General features: G+C 35.2%; 1 protein-coding gene across 14 annotated transcripts in view; it reads left to right on the top strand.

Moving 5' to 3' along the window:
- Nucleotides 1-15,149, top strand: part of MTMR2 (myotubularin related protein 2) — a 121,834-nt gene that overhangs the window by 3,291 nt on the left and 103,394 nt on the right. For 7 of the 14 annotated variants that reach the window (XM_077867536.1, XM_077867523.1, XM_077867535.1 and 4 more), the window contains exon 2: nucleotides 6,010-6,080. The exons of 2 other annotated variants lie outside the window; for them this stretch is intronic. The gene's annotated coding sequence lies outside the window, so the exon portion shown is untranslated. 5 more of the 14 variants (XM_077867525.1, XM_077867533.1, XM_077867531.1 and 2 more) reach the window with 3 other exon arrangements.

Here is a 15,149-nt window from a genome sequence, read left to right as displayed (position 1 = left end):
ACTGAGTCTGGAGTCGGTCTCTGTGATCAGCACAGAGTCTGTTTGAGAGTCTCTGTCTCACCCTCTGCTGCACCCCACCCTGGTGTGCACACTCTCTTTCTCAAATAAATAAATAAAATCTTTAAATGTATGTCGAGTCTTGATATGTCTGTTTATCTGTGTTTATCTATGTAGTTGTCTCGGAGTTGCTAGTACTTCTGGCTTTGCCTTCTAGGTCACCATAGGCTTGATGCTTTTGGCCACAAAAGGGTGATTTTATTTTATTTTTTTTATGTGATATCCAGATAGTAGTTTCCTAATAAGCTATAGTTATGTCATCTTGCATCCTTAAAAAAAAGTAATTTTTTTTGGTGAATCTTGCTTGTTTATCAGCTCTTGTATATCCTTTGTTGTCTATTCTTCAATGTGTCTAGCCCCACAGAGAGAGAGTTGTGAAAAAATTCACTTCAGCACACTGATAATCTGGCTCTATTCCATAATTTAATTCTTGTTGCCCTTGCTCTGATTCTTGACATAAGTATGATTTGTACAGGATATAGATAAAACAGTACTGCAGGCTAGATATGATAGGTAGGTAGGCTTGAGCCTTAGATTGTTTAAGTTGTACAGCAGGATTTGTCACTATCTTGGTATCTGGTTTTCCATTTTTTTCAGTTTGTACACTGTTATAAAATGTACTGCTTGAGTGGATTTCTTTGATTCTTTTTTACCCTGCATAATCACCTGCTAATACATCTAATGCCAAATAGGTGTCCACTAAATGTTTAAATAAAGAAATATTGACTGAATGTTCTCTCTTCTTTGTTGTCTCCACTCAAAGCATTAAAAAAGGTTTTCTTATGTTGAAGTTGGCCCATAAAGACACAATTTCAGGCTACTAAAGTTACTTTTGCATGATGCCTCTTGACACACTGAGCTGATTCTATTGGCTACATTATCTTTTCTGTGCCCAGTCATATATCTTCATAACATTGTGTTCATTTTATCCTACCTGCTTTTCCATCTACTACTCTGGATTGTTGTCTTTTTCTGTCTGACTTATGTCAGTCATCTTTTTAAATGTCTGTTTTGTTTCATCTTTTATATATCCTCATTCTCTAGTTATTCTGGGCACCACTTGTTTGTCTCAGTTTATTTTGGTTTATCAGTTGGTTTCTAGTGAATAAAATTCTTTGGCATTTATATTTACATATTTATATGTATATGGTACTTATAATCTGAAAAGGGAGAAGAGTTTTTAAGCTTTCTGAAACACATTTTTTGTAAGAGGTCATCCCTAGTTTCAGCCTCAAGGTCACTTAGAGCTGATATATTGGTAGGACATGTGCTCTTGAGTTGTTTTCCAGTAGTGGTGATGGATTTGTGTCCAATCGCACATTGTTACCCACTCCCTTTGTGACTCTTGGCATGTATTCTGAGGCAACTGGCCAGGATTAGTGGTAGAAACTAGTTATGGAACTAAGCAAAACTTATAGGTTGAACTTCCAACCTTGGCAAAATAATTAGCACCTTGTGTCAAATAATGGACATACATATTTTGTATTTCATTATTCTAGGACCCTAAGAGATTTTTAAAGTTCTGTCAGATAAGGTCCAATATTATTGTGAACTAATCAGTAATTACTGTGTAGATTTTTCTGAAAGAAAATTTAAAAAGATTAATTACTAATCAAAAGTATACAAATATACTAAAGTTGAGATTGGGTCCCATATATGTTTTTTTTTTTTTCTTTCCTCGTTATGCTATCATCAGTAGTCTTCCATTAATGTAGACCAGTCAGTAGATCCCAAATAAGTAGCATCAGAATCCTTTGGGGCTTTGTTAAAAATCCAGATTCCTTAGTGCTATGTCAGATGTAATTGAATAAAACATTCTGGGAGTGAAGCCCACAGTGTGTTTTAGCAAGTCTTCCAGGTGATCCTAAACTAAAACTAGGTTTTGAGAACCACTGCTTTAGATCTTTTACGAATTGTTTTTAGTAACTCCATCAGTATTTGTTGAAACAGACTAAGTTAAGGTCTATGTTACAGCTACCATAAGCTGATTACTTAAAAGCATTTTTGTAGAAATATTGACTGAAGTAGTGAAAGGTAAAAGTCATCTCTTTGAGATTTATGATACCTGATTTTTAGGAAATTTCTTGTGGTTTTTCTTTCTCAGCTATGAGTAATACATCAGGAATACATGTTTTAAGCCTTTACTTAAAAATAGGTCCTTGGGGTGCCTGGGAGGGTAAGTTGGTTGATTGCCCAAGTCTAGGTTTCAGCTCAGGTCATGAGATCAAGTCCTGCATGGGGCTCTACTGTCAGTGGGGAGTCTGCTTGAGATTCTCTCTCTCTTACTGCCCCTCCTTCACTCTCATGCATACTCTCTCTCAAATAAGTAAATCTAAAAATTAAAAAAAAAAAGTCCTTGGTGAAATCTGTAGTTGTAACATAAATTTTAAAAAACATTATAAATAAGTAATTCCAGGAAGCCATCACCTGAACCAGTAAAGTCTGGATTACGCCCAAGGGAAGGAAATACCCAGATACAGATGTCCAGAAATCAGTAAGTTTATTTTGTAAAGCTGCCAAGTTCATGCTATTGTATTCAAAATCAACAGGGCCAAAGGTTGCATGTGATTCAGTACTTGACCAGTGGAAATTCTCTAGATTTTAGTAGAGACTATTTTTTCTTTTTAAGAAAATTAGTTTTGAATAGGCAAAGCACTTGCTATCTTTGTCCTATTGTTTGATTTAGTTAAATCTGTAGATAGGATTAAAAACTATTGAGAGTTGATAGTCAAGGATAGGGAGTGACTTTACAAGCATTCTTCCCACAGGAAGTCAGGTTAAAAATGGAACTATTGAAAACAAAAGATTGGTACGAAGTTATTAAAATCGAAGGGACTAGAGAAGATGCCCTCTTTTTTTCTTTTAAATTTATTTATTTGATAGACTGAGCAAGAGAGAGAACACATGAGCAAGGACAGAGGGAGAAGCAGACTCCCCACTGAGTATGGAGCCCAACTCAGGGCTCCATCCCAGGGCCCCAAGATCATGACCCGAGCTGAAGGCAGATGCTTAACTGACTGAGTCACCCAGGCATCCGAAGAAGATGCCCACTTAATGAAAATAATAGTCTCAGTTCCCTTTCCTGTAATTTTCTTACACAGAACTCATTGTGCTGTCCCTCGTAATGTGCTTTTATGTGTGTGCCAGTGCTGCCATCACTACAGACCACTAACGCTCCAACTTCACAGTTCTTCCCCTGTCAAGTACTTAGTACTTACAGCAGCAATCACTGATGACTTTTCAAAGACTCTTACTTTATGAGATTAACTCTTGGGGTCTTTAAATACTTTTTAGTCTAGATTAAATAAAGGCAGATACTATGTTTTCAGTATAAGAATTCACTTCTAAAATCTGTTTTTTAAAATTTTTTTAAAAGACTTTATTAAAAAAAAATAAAAGACTTTATTTATTTATTAGAGACAGAGAGAGAGGTTGAGAGAGAGAGGCAGAGACACAGGCAGAGGGAGAAGCAGGCTCCATGCAGGGAGCCTGACGTGGGACTTGATCCCGGGGCTCCAGGATCATGCCCTGGGCTGAAGGTGGCACTAAACTGCTAAGCCACGGGGCTGCCCTAAAATATGTTTTAAACTATATACTTCAAAAACCCTAAATACTGATATTTGGAAAACTCCTATTATTTTATTTTTTTAAGGTTAGGGTTTAGGTTTGATTGAATATAACAGAAAATCCAAACTTACTGTGGCCTAAAACAGATAATTTTAGTTTTTCTCCCACATAAAAATGCCCAGAGATAGTCAATACTAATCTGATATAGTGGACCTGAAGTAATAAGAACACAGCTCTTTACTGCAGTGTTACCTCATGAACCAAAATTGCTGTTGGAGCTCTAACCATTGCTTTCATCGTAGTCAGAAGGAAGGATGGAAGGAAGGATGAAAGGAAGAAGAAAGGCGTGTTTTCCTTCTTTAAAGGATACTTTTTTGAGGTTACATCTAGTCTTTTAAGCTTATATCCAGTTAGCCAGAATGTGGTCCCATGGCCATCCCTAGACACAAGGAAGGCCAGGATATGTAGTCTTTTCTGGGAAACCTGTGCTGAGCTAAAAATCGGAGGTTCTATCTGTAAGAAATAGGAGAGAATAGGCATTGGAGACAGCAGCTTCTCCATAGTATATAAATGAATCATTTTAGCAAGGAAGACATTTTCCATTTCCGGTTAAAGTTGACAATACTTCAGCAGATACATTCTTAGACTTGCAAAAGCAGTGACCGAAGTGGAAAATATGCTAAGAGATATGATATATTGTAGCAGACCAAAAAAGAAAACTATCTTGGAACACTCTAAACTCTTGAGTTTAACTTTGTACTTTCTTTGTGTATTTTCTTGGGCCAGATTTTTATAATCCTGGGATCATAACGAAAACCGGTATGTTTAATACTTTTCAACTCATTAAGTGAAAGGCAAATGGAAATCAAATGAAAAATGATCATCTGTTCTATTTCATTTTTTATTTTGTTTGAAGAGCTCAAGGAATTGCATGGTAAAGTAGTGGTTGTAATGAGGATGGTGGCCAACACTGCTTACTCTTCTTTTGTTTCTAGTTTGCTTCCCAGGCACATATCCATGTGTTTTATCTCCCCCCAAAATGTTGCATCAGGTTCCACTTAGGTTTTTCTCATCAGTTCCAAAAGTTTAGTCTCCATAGGGGAAATAAACCTGTCCATCTGGGGCAATGTTGGTTTATCAGTGCTTTTGCCAATATTGACTGTTTTTGTATCTTTGACCTAAAATTTTGGAAACTCAGAGAAATCTGTGTTTATGCATTTTTTGTGTTTTTGAACTTAAATATTAATATTTTAAGCATGTAATGTCAAACATAGGTGTTTAATCATTTGGGAGTGGGTTGAAGAGGGTAGAGAAGTCTCCTCTGGGTTGGTATGGCATTATTCTTTGGGCTCAGAGGATTTAAAAGGCATATGTCACAAATATATCCATCTCCTTTCACAGATAATTGCAAGTGAGCGGTTTTTTAAGTAGACTATGTTAGAAGGTTGTGTATTAGCAAAAGGAATAATAACTTTGACTGAAGATAGGCTAGTGATCTCAAGCCTTAATTTTCTTGAGCTGAGCTGGGATGCCCAGCAAAGTCCAAAATAAAATTTTATATAATACAGATGTCTTCTGTTATTGGTATTGGATAATATTCTTTCATTATAACCAAAGGTAGTATGTAAAAATATAAACACCTGGGATAAACTTTGCTTTTCAAGTGGTAGACAGTTATTCCAGAAGTAAATTTATTATTGTTGTGATTATTAGTAGTATATATAATAGCACTTACTATTTTTGAGTGCTTGCTGGGCATGGTGCTAAATCCCTTAATATGCATTTTCTCATATTATCCTCATAATTATATAAAATAAACAATATCATTGTTTCTATTTTACAGATGAGAAAACTGGAGATTAGGGAGAGCACTTTGACATTTGGATTCAAATGGTCTGTTTAACGTCAATGTCTTTGTAAAGAACTGATCATGCCTGAAGATTTAGTGTTCTAGGTCTAGGCCAAAACTTGGTAGTTATAGGGCAGTCCTAGGGAAGGTTTGATTAAGTGGTAGTGGCAAGGAAATGAAGTTCTTTGATTGGCTACACTGTAACGCAGGAAAAAGATACTAATACTCAGTACATCAGTGAATTCAGAGTGTCTCTATTTGGAGAGAATTTTCTCCGGCTTTGATTGTTTTTTGCTTCTGACAGAAAAAAGAATGATTTTTTTTTTTTTCTTTGCTTGATGATAAAGAGGATAGTGTCATTAGAATGACACTGCATTTTGAACATCAGATAAATTGTGAAGCAGGTAAACATGGTACCAAAGCCTCTTCGGGCCTCTCCCTCCCCTGCAGGCTTTACAGGATAATTTAGAATACTTTACTGTAGGGTTCCTTAACTATCTGAATTCCCCTAAGTTCCTTTGTGTGTTTGTTTACAGTTAATGTGTTAAGAGCCATTGACATTTGAAGATCATCAGAAGTGAAGATAAAACATCTCAAAAATTATAATGTAAGTGAATGGGAAAATGGAATTAAACAATGGACAAAAGTTAATATTGTCACCAATATTTCTGGAATCCATATTCTTTTATCCCGAGTGAAATTTATGCATTTGAGTAACCAGTACCTTCAAACTTTAGTTCCATGTCCCAGTCCTTAAAATTCTGTGTTCTCTTCTATACAGAGTAAACGGTTGCTATGTTTTAGTCACCAGTAATTTTCCACTAAAATTCTTTTGGCTTCTGTGTACTGTTTTTTCCCTTTTTTCTCTTTAGTAGTTTGCTGTTTGACAATGGCTCATCTTAATGCTTAAAATTGTATGTGTGTAGAGACTGAGGTTTTTGTTCTTTGGCAGCTGATGTGTTTTGCGCAGTTTTAATTTTACTACTGTTTTGTATATTTCTTAGCCAAAAATATGACCAGTTAGCTATCTGGGCTCCTCCCTTCCTTCCTTCTTCCCTTTCTTCCTCTAAAAATTTGTTTAGCATCTACTATATGGCCTGCACATTATGCTAGATCCAGAATTCCTAAGGCATTGGTGCTGAAATGAGTTGTGTCATCTTTTTATACAGTTAGGGACGTTAGAGACATCTGGTGTGACTAGGACTTGTGATGACCTAAAGTGTGACTGAGGACCACCTGTGTATTTCAGTCACTTTGTGGTGTTTGGTAGATATTTAGCTTCCTATGTTCCATCACAGAAATTCTGAATCACTGGGAGTGGCCCCCCAGGAATCTTCATTTAAAGTGAGAACCTTCAGGGATGGCTGGGTGGCTCGGTGGTTGAGTGCCTCTGTTTGGTCCAGGGCATGATCCTGGAGTCCCGGGACTTTTGAGTCCCACTTTGGGCTCCCCACAGGGAGCCTGCTTCTCCCTTAGCCTGTGACTCTGCCTTTCTCTGTGTCTCTCATGAATAAATAAATAAAATCTTAAAAAAAAAAAAAATAAAGTGAGAACCTTCAATCCAGATACTTTTTGGACTCTAAACATTTGTAGATGCAGGAACAGACCTAGAGAAGTTTAAATAAATCACCCAAAGATATAATATGTGTTAGATGGCCAGAGAATACTGGTGTTGTTTCCTCCAATTAGTGTTAGAAATGATCCCCTGACTCCCAATTCTAGACTTCACTAAATCACCTGGTGACTTTTGTTGGGCCAGGCAGCTTTACTATGTGTATATGTAAAATCATAACAGATCTGTCACTGTTAATTAAAAAAATGCACATATGGGTTTTGTGCATGAAAAACATGGACTGTTTCTTCATTAGATATGTGACTGGTTCTGATTTTGAAATCACTGGGTAAAAAGACCTAAGTAGTCCCAAGTAGAGGGCCCCTGCTCTCACCCTCCCCTGCCATGGTACTATTCCTACTTGGCCTTTAAGTTTTATGCTTTTTTTTTTTTTTTAAGATTTTATTTATTTATGAGAAACACACAAAGAGAGAGAGTCAGAGACACAAGCAGAGGGAGAAGCAGGCTCCATGTGGGGAGCCGGATGTGGGACTCGATCCCAGGTCTCCAGGGTCAGGCCTTGGGCTGAAGGCGGTGCTAGACCGCTGAGCCACCCAGGCTGCCCAAGTTTTATGCTTCTGAGAAAGAGGGATTTGATTTAATTTTGAATTATGGTAGCTAGCGTAGTGCTTTGCAAATAATAGGTGCTTGCTAAGTTTTAGTATTAATAACTTACTGCTAAAACTTTTACTGTAAAAAACTTGTTTTTTTTTCCCTTTTGGATTCTATGAGGTACTATTAGGAGTGGTTTTATTTTCTTAGTATGGAATCTGATACTTTATATACCAAGACAGAGACCTTAAGCAGTTGAAGTTATTTTATATTTTTAATAGTGAATTATTATTGCTGAGAATTACAGTATCTGAGGGACTTAAATAATCTAAATTATTTTCTGAACTATAAGAGTTTGACTTCGTTTTAGTATTCTGTATATTTTATATTGTATTGTGTATGGTATACTGATAATTACTGAGTTATAATCTTACATTAGTAAATCCAATTAGTTATCCAATTTTTGGGAAATATTCGGTAATTCTTGAATTTATTAGTAAGTTTAACTACAAAATGCCATTACCCAATTTTCTGGATATTTTGGGACATGTTTTAATTATATGATGTAAGAAAAGTGATATTTTTTATTATTTTTTTTGAAAAGTGATATTTTAAAGTCACTTATTCATTTCTGATGTTTAAATATTTTGAATTTTTTTAAAAGGTTTTATTTACTTATTCATGACAGAGAGGCAGAAACATAGGCAGAGAGAAAAACAGGCTCTACAGGAGTAGAGTCCTCCCCCACGTGGGACTCGATCCCGGGACTCCAGGATCATGCCCTGAGTCAAAGGCAGACGCTCAACCACTGAGCAACCCAGGTGTCCCACTATTATGAATTTTCTTTCTGTTAAATGATTTTGCTTTTTTTTAACCACAGGCCCAAAATCATAAATACAATAGCTCTAAAAGGGAACTTTATTATGTAGTCTAACTCCTTCTTTTTTTAATGTTGAGGCACTAAAGAGTGTAAGAGTGGAAGTTTTGTTGTGTGTTAATGTACATTTGTGAACAAACAGGATAACGTTTATATTTCTATGATGGTATGGTGAAATGCTTTCAAAACTGTAAAGTGTAACACAAATATAATGTATTATGATTACTGCTATGATGATCCTATGTCTTCTGTGTTTTCTTGTGTCTTAACTGAAAATATTCACTATTGTTTAATTTAAAATCAAAAGAGAAATACATATGTTTGTTTCTTGGTCTTCCACCCATTTTCCATGGAAAAAATGAATGAATGCTTAGTATTAGCCCTCAATGTAATCAAAGTAGCTAATAGTAATGTTAACACATCTTAGTATAGTTTTTGTAGTTACAAAGCTGTTTGACCTACATCATCTCCATTATTTCTCATAACAGCCTTGTGAAGTAGGTCTTCATATGACAGATCAGTAACTGAAGCTCAGAGAAGTGACACGACTATCCATTATCTCTTGCTTATGAGAGATGGAACTGGAACTGGAACTTTGACTCTAAATGCCATTCTGTTTCCACTGCCCAGCATAAATCATAACATGGAACTCCTGAAATTTCATGGGGTATATACATCTTAACTATTTAAAGGAAATTCTGAATATTGGAAAATTGGTGACAGGTTCATCTGGTCCTGCCAGCCTATTTATGCAGTGCAGACTTCTCTTTAAAAGTCTGAATCATGTTACTACTCTTGAAGTGCTTAGAAGAGATGCAAGTGTCTTTTGGATCAAAGACTCATTCTTAGCATGGCTATCAGCGTGTGCTGCTTAAAATTGTTTGAGTGTTTAAATGTTTAAAAACAGTAGTAATTCTGTCCTCTGGAAGTATATTGAACTGTATAAGCCCCAAAAAAATATACCATGATATGATACAACACAGTGTACTGAAAAGTCTTGATCCTTAGTCCTTGGTTCTTTAGTTCTGATTCTACTTCTTGACTGTAACTCTGGATGGGTCATTTGATATCTGTGAGCCAGATTCCCTTATCTGGAGAAAGGGTAAAATCATAACCTGCCATCCTACCTTTACAGGATTGTTGTGAGGCCTAAATATGCGGATTGATGATGACAATTATAAGAGAAAAATCAGTTAACAGCTATGTAGTGTGTACCATGTGGTAGGCACTGTTCTAAGTATTTTATATATGTTAATTCATTTAGTTCTCATAACAGTCCTATATGAAGTATAAGAATTGTCATTATTCCCACTTTGTAGGTGAGGAAACTGAGAGGTGAAGTAACTTCCTCAAGATTATACAGAGTAATTGAACCGAATTCAGTACCCGGCAATCTAGCCCTAGAGTTGGTAGTATGTATGGGAGATAATGTATGGATGAGAGTGCTTTGACTTTTCTAAAGGACTATGCTAATGGTTCAATATTTAAAAAAAAAATTGTTTAAAAAGCAAGATGTGTTCTTCATCTTTATCATACAGATAGAGAAAAAGAAAGCAAAAACAAGCAAGAAAAAGTATCTTTTTGATTTATAATTTTTTACAATTAAACTTGTAAATTTGGAAAAGTCTTTGAAATTATGGAGAGATACATCACTGAATGATGCTAAGACATTCGATTTTTTACTTTAACCTTTCCAGGCTAGAATGAGAAAGAGACATTGAATGCTTTTCTTTTTCTACTGACTGTTTTAAGTTAATGACTGCAAAACAAAACAAAACACCTGTGTTAACTTACGGGATTTTGAAGGTTGTGCAGAAAATTTTTATCTCATTACACTGTAAAGAGAGTGACCAATTAATAGTAATAATTAGTTTTGCTCTATCTAGGATAAAAAAAAAAAAATCTCTCTAGGTAGCCTGAAGAATGGATATGTGACTTTCTGATTTTGAATTTGAATTCAGATTTGCATGATGGAATAAGAAAATTATATGTGAGGTCATTTATCAAAGCCTGAATTCCCTATGTTGTTTCTGTTTGGGTAACAGTGTTTTTGAGCAGGCATTTATTGCATAGGTCAACTCTTCTTTTTTAGTATTTCTGATCTTATATTTCAATTTGGGATGGAAGTGTTCTAAAAGGAAATGCAATTTCAGAGTCAGGCACTTTGAGTTCTAATGATGTGACCAATTTTCAGTTTAGTATGACATTTTCTCAGCTAAGCTGAAATATAAATAACTTTTCTCTTCGATTCTACTTATGAATCCATATAATTTTTAATTTTAGCCTTCATCTGAGTTTTAGTCAGATTTAGAAGTTCTGAGAAATTCTTTTAAGGGGTTGCTGAGGGTGTTGGGATTGTCATTGGGACTCAAGGTGCCTCTTATTTCATTTTTACTCCATCCTCTATGGGCACACTCATTTTGGCTAGAATGCTTTGGCTTTTGCTTGCTTTATTTATTTAGATTTCCCGATAAGAGCTTTGAAAAAACACTACTCTGCAGAAAAAAAGAGAAGTATGTACGGTATTTCCTTTGCAGCCTGGTTTTTCACACTTGCTGGTACATTACCAAATTATATGCTGTACTTTTATTTTTGGAAGTATAGTTGCTAGACCTGAAAACAAAATAATGCAAATTAAACTGTCCCCAAGGTCACATGTACCTTAGAACCTTGCCAGACTAAGTGCCAACCTGCTCCAGCTGTCCCAAGCTCAAATCCTCTTTGTTTGGAGAATACAAAATGTAGTCTTTCGTCTCTATCAGCATCATGACGCATCAGCGTCTTATCACCATGATGATAAGATCATTTATGTCCTATCTTTTATATTCTAGACTGGTTAAGAAATTTAGGGTGCTGGTGTAGCATTTCAAAAATAATTATAAGCTGTAAATTAATTTGTTTTTGGTAGTTTTTCTATTTTGGGGATCCTGCAAATATTCTGACAATAAGTCTTTTGTGTCCTAATGTTTTACACACACTGCAGGCCTTTTATTATTTTCTTAATAAAATTTTGAACAGAATGACTAATAAAGCATGAACAGTGCTTATGACACTGTAGTCCATTGTGTAAGTACTGAAAGCAAATTTGCATTCCTCGAAAAGCTTGTTCACAGTCAGAATATAGACCACATTCTTTAATGTTCTTGGGCAAACATGTTATGTATGTGTTCAGGACATTACTTTCAAGAGCATAATTTTTAAGAAGAACCTTTTCTTTCCATGGAATACTGAAGAATAGTTAAATTGGCAGTAGGAGTGAAGCGGTTCAAATAAGGCAAGTGGTTTAGATTTTATTGTAATGACTATGGTCAATAATAACTGAAAATAAAAGTTGTGCAACCTCTCCCAAATCCTCTGGAGGCATTTGTTGATTAGGATATATGAAAATATAGGTGACTTGTTTTCAGGTTGTTTTGAATCAAAAATGTACAATGCTTGGTATGTTTATCTGCACCTTTAGTTTTCAGACGTACTTTTTCACTTTTGGTAGAAATGTTTTTATTGGATTTTGGAATATTAAATCAGAAGTAAGAAGAAAAAATATGGCCTCTGTTAATGTTTGGATTTTATATTTCTGTTTATTATTGTGAAATACCTCCAAGTGTACTGTGAATGACAATGAAGTAATAATAATTCCATTAACAGTCCAGCAAATCTGTAGAGCCAGAGAGGTTCAATGCTTTGCTGATGGTTACATTGAAAAATATAAGTAATAGTTTATTGATTGAAACTTAGCAGTCTTCTGTTTGGCTATATCAGAAGTTACATAGGATGTGTCTGTGTATGTGTGTAATACATATATTAATATAAATACATAAAATATAAAAACATGTATATAAAAACAAAAATATAAAATTATAAATATACACATAGAAAACTATTTCACATTGATATTTATTCTCTAAGTGATTCATCAAACTCTTAAAATTGAAAAGTTTGTACATTCAGTTATCATAATCAAATGAGGACATTTTACAGTACAGATCTAAGTAAGAAGTACTTTTAGGATCAGGTGCTTTGCTCCATTTTAATTTTATTAATGGATTCCTCCTTAAAAGGAGACCCTTATTTCTAATCTCATCCTGTTTTCCCTCCTGAAGAGGATACTCTTATTTTCACAATGCTATTTGTCGAACACTTTCTACCACTTTGAATTATTTAACACTAATAACTTTGTATAGATCATGTTTTTGATCCTCATTACAGTCTTAGAAGGTATCATTATCTTATTTTAGAAAGAAAGAATAGAGCCAGATTAAGTAACTTACCTGAATTATTATTTGCTGAGTGGTGAAAGCAAGTCTCTCTGACCCTAAAGCTTATGTTTTCAGTCACTAAGCATTTCTGCATCTTGTTCTGGCTTTGTGTTCTCTTCTGTGTTTCTGTTGAGTCCTTTATATTCCTTCATTCATTACTATATTATTATGAGACACTTATATATCTCGCACCTTCATTATAAGACTGTATGTAAGTCCCTTGAAAAAAATGAATCTGTTTTTAGCTCTATCCCCAGTACATAATACATTGTTGATGTTAGTAAACATCTGTGGAAGAGAGCTAGGTGGGAGGGTATGATAAGGGAAACTCAGGAAGTTCCTGCTCCCCAAATGGAGGGGAAACATGGGAAGAGCAGGAAGTCAGATGGCTTTGTACCTTTAGTTGGAGGTAGACATTCTTTTTGTTTGTTTTTTTAAAAATATTTATTTATTTATTTATTTATTTATCTATATATTTATTTATTTATTTATGATAGAGAGAGAGAGAGAGAGAGAGAGAGGCAGAGACACAGGAAGAGGGAGAAGCAGGCTCCATGCCAGGAGCCCGACGCGGGACTTGATCCTGGGACTCCAGGATCGCACCCTGGGCCAAAGGCAGGCGCTAAACCACTGAGCCACCCAGGGATCCCCGGAGGTAGACATTCTTAATCTCCATCCTTCCAAGGAAGCTGAAGCTACTCTGAGGCATGAGAATATTTGGAGGCAAGAGGTGAACCCTGCTCCCTGGAGGCAGATTTCTCTACCTTTAGCAGCATTAACAGTGATGCTTGTAAGTTTAGTAGTTTTGAGGCATGAAGTACTTCTCTAGTAGGTACCAAAATTTATTTGCTTGGACATAATTGTCTTAATTTGCAAGTTTTTAGCTTGATTAGCTCGCAGGAATGAATATAATTTTTAAAAAATCTCCTAACTAAAACAAAAAATAAAAAAATGGAGAGGATTTTCTCTTATTTGGTAATACTCTTTTGAAAAGCACATAGAGAGTAATTCCTGTCCTACTAATAATTAGTTTGTATAACTCTGTTCACCTAACTCTACACTTTGAAATCCTAGAACTTTTGAGACCAAAAGGGTGGAGCATTGTTCTTAGGAATACTGTATGTAGCAAAGGGAAAAAGACACTCTGTTATAATAACAGCAGACCAGTAAATGTGTGGGAATGACTAAGAGTCAGATGATGGGATTTCTGTTTTGATCTTGTAGTGGAAGCAAAACTGTGTCACTCTGGCTAAGGTAGTGGCAGGGCTATTAAAAAACAGTATGACTAGTGCTGCTCTCTGTGTTGTGCCTCTCTTACTCACTATTGACCAGAATTCTGTTCTTCCACATGTAATGTGTATATGTGTATTCATTTGGTTGTTTTGTGGAACCAGAAGTTAGCATTTCAATAAGATTGATTTGATTCTTTTTCATTAGAAATAAAGAGAACAATCTGGTTTAGGATGGGATGAGGAGTGGGTTGAAAAGGGGGGGAATTCTGGTGACAGTGACTTTTCCATTTATGAGGGCCATCCTGCTGCAAATTTGGATAAATATGTTTATGAATGTAAATTGTTTGCATGTTCATGTAGTCTTAACTGCTCTTCCTAAGAGTTGATAACGAATCAGAATTTAGTACGTTAAACTTAATATAGTTTTATCCTAAGAGGTATTTTGAGCCTCTTAGGAAGTGGAGTTTATATATAAGTATAAAGGATAATTGGTATTATTAATCTGAGTATTCCACAGTGCTAGTTATCTTTTGATTAGTTTTATTGCTTTTGAGAAAATATTCTTTCCATAACAACTTGATTAATTTCTAAAATGTATGTTTTATTATGATTTATTATGATAGCACACTTGACTTATCTGAGTAAGGGTATTTAATGCTTTTGAGGTCAGGAATTATGTTTTGCCTACCCTAAAGATATTATGACTGTTTTTGTTTCAAAGTACACTTAACTCTCCATTATTCCGAATCCTATTAATTACTTACAGGTTATCCAGGGCCTGTGAATTTTCTATTAATATATGGCTTATATATTTAAATCATCTTGTCAGTTTTTTTTTGTTTTTTTTTTTTGTACTTCCATCAAAGGACTGATAGGAACAGAAGGGAATCATGGTTATAACTTAATTTTATTTCTTTTTTTAAAGATTTTATATATTTGTTAGAGAGAAAGAACGAATAGGGTAGAGGCAGAAGGAGAAGCAGACTCCCCAACGAGGGGCTCAGTCCCAGGACCCTGAGATTATGACCTGAGCCAAATGAAGGCAGACACTGAACTGACTGAGTCGCCCTTAAGTTTATTTCTTAATCACAACTGTGACTAACTAGAGATTTGGACAGAAAAATGCCCATACTAATTAAAAATGAGG

This window comes from Canis aureus, chromosome 23 (assembly GCF_053574225.1).
Source record: "Canis aureus isolate CA01 chromosome 23, VMU_Caureus_v.1.0, whole genome shotgun sequence".
Taxonomy (NCBI): Eukaryota; Metazoa; Chordata; class Mammalia; order Carnivora; family Canidae; genus Canis; species Canis aureus.
The sequence above is the reverse complement of the archived record's forward strand: the minus strand, read 5'-3'. Positions and strand labels throughout refer to the sequence as shown.